Source organism: Perca flavescens, chromosome 1, assembly GCF_004354835.1.
Source record: "Perca flavescens isolate YP-PL-M2 chromosome 1, PFLA_1.0, whole genome shotgun sequence".
In the NCBI taxonomy this organism is placed as follows: domain Eukaryota; kingdom Metazoa; phylum Chordata; class Actinopteri; order Perciformes; family Percidae; genus Perca; species Perca flavescens.
The window spans coordinates 19,082,493-19,094,679 of NC_041331.1; positions in this window are offsets into that span (position 1 = coordinate 19,082,493).

Genomic DNA, 12,187 nt, shown 5'->3' on the forward strand with positions numbered 1-12,187 from the left:
ATGTAATGTTACAGTAAAACAGAAAATATTTATTGGGCAAAATATTACGTTTGTAAGAGTAGCACAGTGTTGTATACAGTAGCATGAAACATGAAAACAAAAGTACAAACATATGTAAACCAAAGGTATTATTTTTAGAATAAAGAATATGTGTATGTGTGCTTGTGTGTGTGTTGTGAGTGTTTGTGCGTGCTTGTGTGTTGGGGCGGGGGGGGGGTGCGTTAAAATTGGCGATAAAGCAGGGGGTGTTTTGGGTGTGGCTATGATGTGATTGCCAGTGAAAGTGTGTAACGTAACGTAGAGTGTAAGCAGCTCCTCCCTCACTCCTCCCTTGTCTAAAATCGTCACATCCGCACCCAGGATGGCTACACCCGTAACGGCAAACTCGACGATGGATAGCAGATCTCCACAAACCAATAGACGTCCCACATGCGCTGTCCATTAATATATAGTCTATGTGTTAACACTAATAAAATGTTACACTTGGCAGCAGGAAACGTTGGAAAGCACTGGTCACAGCTGTTGTCTGAAAAACAACACAGACGTGACTAAATGTTGCGTTCACTGGTAAACTGGTAAACCTCATGGTGCATTCATAGTTACTATATAATACCCTTTTATTATCTGTTTTGTCAGACAGCAATTTACTGGTGAAAGAAGTAATTATTGTTAAAAGTTATTGCTATTACATTTTTTATTATCATTTAAATTCCCCAAATTTATCCAATCCGTGACTCAAAACCATGATCAGATCGGTGAATTTTGGGATCCATTTCACCCCTATTTGAGAGGGATGGGAAATTATATTTCAACATTATTAAAATGTGTGGTATAGCTACATAAGAAATTAATTGCTCCAAATATAGGCAGTTTAAAACATGGCAAACGTATTGTCAATTACAGCAACCAAAAGCTGATGCCACTTTAAAATGTTATCGTTGAGCCCTGTAAGCACAGTCAAAATCCTTTATTTATCTAAGCTTTTGTTTACAAGTGTTATTGTTTATATGTTTTGTATGTAAGTATTGTATAGTTATCTTACATACATTATCTTTATCTTTTTTGATAAGCTGCTGTAACAGAGACATTTCCCGCTGGGATTAATGAAGTAGCCTATCAATCTATGGGAACCTGACCATCTATTTATTTTATTTAAAACATTTTACTAAAAGGTATTATAAATATAAATAAGGCAATTTACTAGATCCATGCTCAAACAACTCCCTTTTTTCCAGATTTTACTTTTTAATTGTATTCTCACCCTTCATAATTTTCAAGTTAAAACAGTTCCAACTGTTTTGATTTGAGGTGTTGGCATTGTTCTGAACTAAATAAAACACATTTTCATAGGCGTTCATTGTGACCTCACACTTGGAATAATTTTAATCACGTCATTCTCAGTTGAGAAAGGACAATTTTCTATATAAATATTTTTGTAGTCTTTTTTATATTATTTCAGTTGTACTATATTCTTAACCTGTATTGCTCAATTTCCTTTCCCTTTCTTTCATTCATGTTCTACATCATTTTACCACCACCTCCTTGTCAGAGCGATGCGCAGGTTCAATGACTCATTCACTAATTACAGTCATAAATCCAATACACCATTGCCCTAGAAACTTGATTTGCACCTCTCACTCCTCCCTCCAACCCTAAATCACATGTACGGTAATAAACTAACATGCTAATATATACAAAGAAAGGAATGTTCTAAGCATTTGGGCTTGCTAAATTGAAGGGGAGATAATCTCGCAAACAAGGATGTTGCCAATATGTTGTACAAGCCTTAACACTGTCTTTTTTACCTGAATAGTAAATTTGTCTTATAGTTTCCTTGAAAAGGCATAAAATGCCACATCCGACACTTTCAGAAATAATCCATTCAAAATTTGACTACAGATTGGTTTCAAGGAACTTATAATATTTTTTAGCAAAGTTCTACATATGAAATGATAAGTAATACATGTTTGATATACTGCAGATGATTTGTGCTAGTTGGCTAACCATGAAATTAGAAAAAAAAGTTTAATCAAGGAGGTAGATCCCTATGCAATTAGCTACAATGGCTAATTCGGGAGGCTACTGTGTTTTCCGTTTTCATTTTTTTCTTTTATTAAGATAAGTCACGTTTCCCAAATTTTTACAGCAGAGGTGGCGAGTGCAAAATTAGAATAATCCTTTTGACAGAACGGTCAATAAAGAGAAAAAGAATCAGGTTGAAAAATATAATTTCCCTTTAAAGCGGACAAGAACATAAGAAATTAAGGGCTACAACCAGATATATTTTGTAAGAAATAAAGCAAATATAGTCTGTCTGAGCATCCCAGAATCTCTTTTTTCAAACCATACGACAATATAGGTTGTTTATTCTTACCCTCTAATATGCTAATATAGCAGTGTTTTCTTTCCTCATATCTAAACCAGAAACGTAATGCTCGCAGTTATAAAACATGTCGTTAACATTGTGAACCTGTCAGTTTCATTAGATTTAGACGCAAAAAACTACATAGATAAATTTAGAAAAAGATTGTGGTTTGGGTTAAAATCATCTATGACGTTACTTAACTTCCGGTTATGCACATGATGCAGAAAGTGACATAGTCCATCCATCCATCCATCTTCGTCCGCTTATCCGGTGTCGGGTCGCGGGGGGAGCAGCTCCAGCAGGGGACCCCAAACTTCCCTTTCCCGAGCAACATTAACCAGCTCCGACTGGGGGATCCCGAGGCGTTCCCAGGCCAGGTTGGAGATATAATCCCTCCACCTAGTCCTGGGTCTTCCCCGAGGCCTCCTCCCAGCTGGACGTGCCTGGAACACCTCCCTAGGGAGGCGCCCAGGGGGCATCCTTACCAGATGCCCGAACCACCTCAACTGGCTCCTTTCGACGCAAGGAGCAGCGGCTCTCTCCGAGCTCCTCACGGATGACTGAGCTTCTCACCCTATCTCTAAGGGAGACGCCAGCCACCCTCCTGAGGAAACCCATTTCGCCGCTTGTACCCTGGATCTCGTTCTTTCGGTCATGACCCAGCCTTCATGACCATAGGTGAGGGTAGGAACGAAAACTGACCGGTAGATCGAGAGCTTTGCCTTCTGGCTCAGCTCTCTTTTCGTCACAACGGTGCGATAGATTGAATGCAATACCGCACCCGCTGCGCGATTCTCCGACCAATCTCCCGCTCCATTGTCCCCTCACTCGCGAACAAAACCCCAAGGTACTTGAACTCCTTCACTTGGGGTAAGGACTCATTCCCTACCTGGAGAAGGCATTCCATCGGTTTCCTGCTGAGAACCATGGCCTCCGATTTAGGGTGCTGATCCTCATCCCAACCGCTTCACACTCGGTTGCGAACCGATCCAGTGAGTGCTGAAGGTCGCAGGCCGATGATGCCATCAGGACCACATCATCTGCAAAGAGCAGCGATGAGATCCCCAGCCCACCAAACTGCAACCCCTCCCCACCCGACTACGCCTCGATATCCTGTCCATAAATATTACAAACAGGATTGGTGACAAAGCGCAGCCCTGGCGGAGGCCAACCCTCACCTGAAACGAGTCCGACTTACTACCGAGAACCCGGACACAGCTCTCACTTTGGTCATACAGAGATTGGATGGCCCTGGTAGAGACCCCTCACCCCATACTCCCGCAGCACCTCCCACAGTATCTCCCGGGGACCCGGTCATACGCCTTCTCCAAATCCACAAAACACATGTAGACCCGGTTGGGCATACTCCCAGGCTCCCTCCAGGATCCTTGCGAGTGAAGAGCTGGTCCGTTGTTCCACGACCAGGACGGAATCCGCATTGTTCCTCCTCAACCCGAGGTTCGACTATCGGCCGAACCCTCCTTTCCAGCACCTTGGAGTAGACTTTACCAGGGAGGCTGAGAAGTGTGATACCCCTATAATTGGCACACACCCTCTGGTCCCCCTTTTTAAAAAGAGGAACCACCACCCCAGTCTGCCACTCCTTTGGCACCGTCCCAGACTTCCACGCAATGTTGAAGAGGCGTGTCAACCAGGACAACCCCTCCACACCCAGAGCCTTGAGCATTTCTGGACGGATCTCATCAATCCCGGGGCTTTGCCACTGTGTAGTTGTTTGACTACATCAGTGACTTCCGCCTGGGAAATCGGCGACAATCCCCGTTATCCTCCAGCTCTGCCTCTAACATAGAGGGTATTAGTCGGATTCAGGAGTTCCTCAAAGTGCTCCCTCCACCGCCCTATTACCTCCTCAGTGGAGGTCAACAGTGTCCCATCCTTACTGTACACAGCTTGGATGGTTCCCCTTCCCCTCCTGAGGTGGCGAACAGTTTTCCAGAAACACTTTGGTGCCGACCGAAAGTCCTTCTCCATGTCTTCTCCAAACTTCTCCCACACCCGCTGCTTTGCCTCTTTCACGGCAGAGGCTGCAGCCCTTCGGGCCCTTCGGTACCCTGCAACTGCCTCCGGAGTCCTCCGAGATAACATATCCCGGAAGGACTCCTTCTTCAGTCGGACGGCTTCCCTGACCACTGGTGTCCACCACGGTGTTCGTGGGGTTACCGCCCCTTGAGGCACCTAAGATCCTAAGACCACAGCTCCTCGCCGCAGCTTCAGCAATGGAAACTTTGAACATTGTCCACTCGGGTTCAATGCCCCCAGCCTCCACAGGGATGCACGAAAAGCTCCGCCGGAGGTGTGAGTTGAAAGTCTGTCGGACAGGGGCCTCCTCCAGACGTTCCCAATTTACCCGCACTACACGTTTGGGCTTACCAGGTCTGTCCAGAGTCTTCCCCACCCCTGACCCAACTCACCACCAGATGGTGATCGGTTGACAGCTCTGCCCCTCTCTTCACCCGAGTGTCCAAAACATACGGCCTCAGATCAGATGAAACGATTATGAAATCGATCATTGACCTTCGGCCTAGGGTGCTCTGGTACCAGGTACACTTATGAGCATCCCTATGTTCGAACATGGTGTTCGTTATAGACAATCCATGACTAGCACAGAAGTCCAACAACAAACAACCACTCTGGTTTAGATCAGGGAGGCCGTTCCTCCCAATCACGCCTCCAGGTGTCTCCATCATTGCCCACGTGTGCGTTGAAGTCCCCCAGCAGAACAATGGAGTCCCCCACTGGAGCCCCATGCAGGACTCCAGTCAAGGTCTCCAAGAAGGCCGAATACTCCGAACTCCTGTTTGGTGCATATGCACAAACAACAGTCAGAGTTTTCCCCCACAACCCGCAGGCGTGGGGAGGCGACCCTCTCGTCCACCGGGTAAACTCCAACACAGCGGGCGCTCAGCCGGGGCTTGTGAGTATCCCCACACCCGCCCGGCGCCTCACACCCTGGGCAACTCCGGAGAAGAAAAGAGTCCAACCCCTATCCAGGAGTATGGTTCCAGAACCGAGACTGTGCGTAGAGGTAAGCCCCACCAGATCTAACCGGGTAGCGCTCCACCTCCCGCACCAGTTCCGGCTCCTTCCCCACAGAGAGGTGACGTTCCACGTCCCCAGAGCCAGCGTCTGCCGCCCGGGTCTGGTCCGTCGAGGCCCCTGACCTTCACTGCCACCCATGTGGCATCGCACCCGACCCCAACGGTTCCTCCCACAGGTGGTGGGCCCATGGGCTGGAGAGATGGGAGCCACGTAGCTTGTTCGGGCTGTGCCCGCCGGGCTCCGTGGCAAACCCGCCACCAGGCGCTCGCCCGACGAGCCCGCCGTCCTGGGCCTGGCTCCAGACGGGGCCCCGGCTTCCTCCGGGCAGGGTCACTCCATCTCTACCTTGCTTCTTCATTGGGGTTTTTGAACCATTCTTTGTCTGGCCCCTCACCTGAGACCACTTTGCCTTGGGAGACCCTACCAGGAGCACAAAGCTCCAGACAACACAGCCCTCAGGTTCACAGAGACACACAAACCTCTCCACCACGATAAGGTGATGGTTCACGGAGAAGAAGTGACATAGTTCCGTGTGTTATTGTTTGACAAATCAACCACCCCAACTTCGTCAGCTTACTTCCTGCTTTGCTCCTCCTGTCATAATTACTATGGCCACTAGAGGGCGTTGCGACAGTATAGACCAGTAGTTCTTCAACTGAAAAAATTATAAAAAAGGTACAATACAGTGTTGGCAGGGATAGATTTACTAAACAACAACCTTGTAACTGAAAAACATTTAAATGCTACATTTCCAATTTTTAGAATCCATCACTAAATTCATTCATTGTTATAGTAAAATTATTTTAGGAATTATGCATGACATATTTTTTAATTAACATTTTGCAAAACCTCATGTTCCCAACGGATCCATATAATATCGTACGGAAATGTATGCACACTAAAACGTATGATATACTACGAAATTAGGAGACCGCCAGCTGGTCACGTGACGCCGGATGGTCAAGTGATGCAGGCTGGCTACGAGCTCCATGACGCCGAGCGGCAGTTGCTAGTTGTTTAAGCCGCTACAGAGCTTTGTGATGCCGGCTACAGGCCTCCGTTGTTTCAGCAGTAGTTGGTGGTTCAGTTACCCGAAAATAGGTGGCTTTGAGCCGGGTACAAAGCACTGCCAGCTGCCTTTCGTTTCAGCGGACATTACGGTCAAAATTTAGTTCACAAAATATGAGAGTTTTGCCGCAACGAAAATTAAGATTAGGCACCAAAACAACAAGATTAAGTAAATCATCATGGTTTGGATTAAAACACTGCTAAGGAACACGCATTTCCTGGGTGAAAGGCTTTGGTTTTACTCCAGAAGCAAACTCCGCTCTCTAGCTTGAAAGTCTATCCACCCCGACCTCCTCCCTACGCAGCCAGCTGCGTTGTTATACAGCGACCGTCAATGTAGTGAATACAGCAAAAAAAAAATGGAGTTTCCAGAAATATCTTATATACTGTAAAACCAACACAAACACATTGACCAACCGGGACTACACAGTGTAGTGGAAACAAATTCACACTCTCACCCCTTTTATTGTTAGTTCAGCAGACTGAACTGACACGTCACTTTTCACAGGTTGCTTTTAAGACTTGAAGAAATTTAAATCTTAATCGGAGAGAAGGAAATCTGGTGCACACCACTAAAATAGAATTGCCTTTGTAAGACTCTGACACCTCAGCTAACGCTTTCTGTAAGGGAAGGGATGTACACACTACATTTTGTAAATTTAGAATTAACCCTTCATATCTAAATAGGTAGCGGGTCCTCTTCCATGGTGTCCGCCATGTTACACAGCTGTTTCTACAGCAGCCCAGAATCGACAAACCAAACACTGGCTATACAGATGGCCTTTTGTGTTTTTACGTTACCTGAAGGTCACCGTAGGTTCTCTACACACTTGGAAAGGGAGGGGAGAGGTATTTAATTCATTCAGAAATCTGCCACCTCACCACTAGATGCAACTAGATTCTACATTCTGCTCCTTTAAGTTGGTACACCTTTCTGTTGGTACTCTCTAGTTAATTACATACCAATTCTCCCAAGAGACTGGTGCAATAGCTATAATATAATAGTAGCTTCGCTGTGAGCTTATGGTTTTGGGGTTGACTCACAGTTCTTGACATTCTCCTTTACATCCCAGCTAGATTGGGCCAATAAATAAGACTTTGTAGGTCTGAAACTGTATCTCCAAAGGTCACAGTCAGCGAGTCCTGATGGATCAGCTGGAAGAGCTGGTGTTGTAAAGCTTCAGGTATCAACATTTACAAGATCTTAGGTAATTCCACAGTCCTGTAGAAAATGTCTTCCACAATGATACTTTTGAAAGTGCTACTTTCTCTTTTGTTGTATCTCCTTATGACTTTCCTTTATCTGTAGGGGCTGAGTAGGGAACCTGGCTGTGAGAGTCCTAGTGCTGCTGAAATCTAATGTTAAAAGTGAAATCCTGTACCCTCAGAGACCGCAGGATGGTTTGGATGCTGGGTTTTTAATGGTTTTAACACCCAATGGAGGGTTGAGTGATCCATTGCCACTATAAAGAGCCTCCCCTGCAGGTAAACCAGTTTCCATGGACCCAGAACACAGCAAAACACTCTAGTTCTAGGGCAGAATAGTCTCTTTTTGCAGTTTTGACTCCTGGTAGGAGATGTGAGGACTTTCTGTGTCCATAATATTGCCTGCTGCACCACAACAGCCCGAAGAGCAACAGGACTAGTATCAGTGTTGACCATGAAGAGAAGCTTAGGATGGAAGAAATAACTAGTTGAGTCTATTTATCGGTGAGTCTAATGCTTCATAATGTGGAGAGCATCAAATTGCCACTTTTCTGTGCGTTTTCTTTTTAGATTATTTTTTCCCACCTTTAATTTGACACAACAGCTAGGTGAGAGAGAGGTGGTAGACATGCAGGAAATCTTCACAGGTCGTATTCGAACCCTGCACCTCTGCGTCGAGGCATAAGCCTCTCAGTATATGTGCGCCTGCTCTACCCACTGAGCCAACCTGGCCACACAAGTTTGGTACAAACTGATCTACTATTCATCAAAATCTCTGAACAGTGTATATATATATATTGTTAGCACTGGGATATCTTTAAAAAATACTAACTATTCGGTGAACACATACTAGCAATGGACACGAAAAAAGCTACTTTTGTTTTGTTGTTAGTACCCCTCTAAGTTTACTGTTTCTACATCTCCGATAATAAACTTCATCAGCATTAAAATGCATCAGAGCTTGGAAAGGTTGCTTTTATTATGTTATCTGAAAAAATGAAAATGTGGATGAGTAGTGAATAAATCTGCATAAGGAATAATGTTTTTCCTTTTTTTTTGGCAAGTTGATTAGGGAAACGCTGTCTGATTTCCGTAGGGGATTACAGCCGTATCTGGTACAGATGTTCCCATCATCTGTGGTAAATGACACTCCCATATATTCAGTGGATGATTTGTAAAATTGTAACAAGGTACATGAGGGGTGAGGTGAGGGGGAAGTGAGGGTCACTGAGACGACTGAGAAACAAGAACATCAACTATAAGGGCAGGGAAATAACTATACCTTTCAGGCACTAACTCATTCATTCAGTTATCTTGTATCCTATAGTTGTGTGATAAAATGTTTGTATTACAGGATGAGATTTTAAATGGGAAAGAAACGACAATAGAATGATTATATAGGGTATTTCACACTGTTCCTTAAGGTCTCCTAATAGGATATGTAACATTGGTTGGGCTGAAAATGGCCCGGTTGTTATTCTATGGGCCCTTATGCATCCCTTTGGAATGGCTCTATTTGGAACGACAGCTTTTCTTCCAAATATGGTATGCTCATGAATATTTAGATGAGCAGCACGCTGATTGGTTGAGCGAACCACATACACATACATTGGAGACGAGACAGCAGGTCTCATATTTCAGAGCAATTGTTCATCTGCTATTTCGTTACTAAATTCACTTCTGAGACTTTAATGCGAGACATCAACTATATAAAGCTCAAATATGGGCCGTTTTATGAAAATTAATAGCTAATTGCAAATTTGGTCAAATGTGTCGGACTTCAGGAGCTTCACACAGTCTGACGAGACAGCGGCAGCCCGCTGCGCTCCATACCCAGGGCAAAGTCACCGTTTTTGGGTTACTGGACTACTGGGGCTCCGTGGAGCTGGCTGGCTGCCGGCATAACTATAATTTACAGTTTGAATTTTGTCCCCACTTATATTACAGCTACCCTAAGGTCTTACAAAGCTAAGCTACCACTTGTGTCCGATTTCAATTTAATGCATTTTTGTGAATTTGAGGGGTTTTGTTAGCTGCTAGTGTCCCCTCAAGCCTATGGGTAAAGATCACAGCTAGCTAGCTACTCTTTCTGCATTAACTATAGTGTATTTACACTTAGAATTTTTTCACACCACTTATATTACAGCTACCCTAAGGTCTTACAAAGCTAACACTCATGTCCGATTTCAATTTAATGCATTTTTGTGAAATTCAGAGGTCTCGTTTGGAGGAGGCTAGCTCTCATTGATAGAGCTCAATCCAGCTCACCGCGGGCACTATCAATGAGACTCACGGACAAGAGGCGTTTATTTCCCCGATCGTTTGTTTAAATAACTCACAACACATATCCATTATAAGATTAACTGGAACCTGTGGTAAGAGATTGCGGGCATAACAAGCTCGCTGACCGCGCTCTCACTCACTCAAACCGGCCATTTAGCAGGAAGAGGGGAGGGAGAGCAGCGAGCTGCAGGGCCTGGAGCTCCGTCAGGGCCTTGGCATTTGGTAGTCCAGTAACCCAGAAACGGTGACTTTGTGCGGGTATGGAGCGCCGGCTGTGACAGAGATCCATGTAGCTCACAGCGGGCCGAGGTCTGTGAAGGAGGACACGCCGGGCGGCGAGGCAGCACTGGCCGCTGTCACGTTAGCCTGCTGAGCTCCTGACCTGAATTCCGACACACGCAGTCGGACAAAATTTGCAATTAGCCATCAATGTTTGTAAAAGGGCACATATTTGACCTCTACGTAGTTGATTTCTCGCATTACAAAGTCTCAGAAGTGAATTTAGTAATTAAATAGCAGACGAACAATGTATACAATTTCTGAGATCTGCGTGACCTAGATTCAGAAGACTAAGCTGACCTCAGGTCAGTGGTGTAGCCTATGTAAATGTTGGGGCGTGACAAAGACTAGAGATTAGAGCCAAATAAGGGACAGCCACCAAGTTGACGTCAACTATGAGCTTTGTGGAGATTCGCCCGTTTTCAGCAGCAGTTTCAAATTTTGAGATTTGCATAGGAAAGAGGTGTCAATGAAATTTTGAGGTTCTATGTATGTCCTATTTACCCTCCAAACTGTTGTTTTTCAACTATGACAAGGTAAAATTGGTTTTGCATTCTATCACCCCTTTAAGGTTTGGGAAGTATTGTGGTCACAGGGTAACTTTAAGTCTGGCTTTCCTGGAAAGCTCGCTGTACGTAGACACAGATGTCTCAGTACCTAACCATATCCCCCACAAAATACATTTATCAACTATAAATTTGCTTTTCTAAATACAATGAAGAGGAAACAACTGCTTTTTACTGTGGATTATGTTAACTGGCAACCTTTTCTAGTCAGGGTGGAGGGTTGGGGATACAAAGCACATACTTTGAAACAAGAGACCAGAGTTTGTGTTCTGTGTGCCACGCATAGTTAGGTTTGGGCATTAGTCAAGGTTAGCGAACAATCAAGTCAGTGTTGACCTTTTCTGCATTTCACCAAAACCACAATCTTTCCATACCTTTAATAAAATGCATGAATGATGAATGCAATGTTTAGAGCACAGGGTTGTTATTCCACCAGTTAATTTCCTGAGGTAAAGGTACAGGCAATGTATATTGTATTGGCATTTTGTCAAACAAGCAGAAACATTTGCTTTCAGTAAGACGATGGTGCTTACAGCCAGATGCCTGGAAAAAAAATCCTACAAATTAACGAACAAAATACATTTTTAACTGCCACATGACACATAGAAGCATTTTTGATCTGATATCCCTTATCAGCAGGATAGCATCAGTGTTGGAGCCTGTTAAAACTGTTAGAAATCACTGTTGGAAAAATAAATCCTTTCTTTTTCTTGACATGACAACAGTATGGTTAAGGCTCAGGCACACAAACAACTTGGTTAGGGTTAGGAAGAGACAATGGTGAATTAAAATAAGTACTTAGTTAAGGTTAGAAAATAATTTTGGTTTTGGTTAAAATGACCCCTTGGTTAAAGGGTACTTTGTGGGTTTTAATCCAGTTCTGTGATATCTTTGTGTTGATGTTTCTGGCACAGAGGGAAGCCAAACACCATTCATCTAAACACACTGCCCACACTGCCCTGACACAAAGCTGGATTTAAATCAGCAAAATATCTCTTTAAGGTTTGACCTTGAAAGGATGACCTTCATTGTCATGGTTACAATATAACCACTTTTTTTTTAATCATGGAATGATAGTAGTCATGGTTAATAGAAAAATGATATTGACTGTCAGTTGGAAACGGAAAGCAAGTAGTCTCCTGTAGCAAAGTCGTTTTGTTGACCCTCCTCACAACCTCCTCCCTATGCAGGCTTTGTGGCTCTATAATAACGTCATCTGGCTTCTTCTTTTGCTCCCAACAGACAAAAGTCATAATTCATATGGTCAGTAGAAGGATTTGTCATTTTTAACGTAAACAAATCCTGTTTTGGGGGATTTGCTGAGATGACTGATGCTCTCATTTTTCTTGGGAGGACAGTG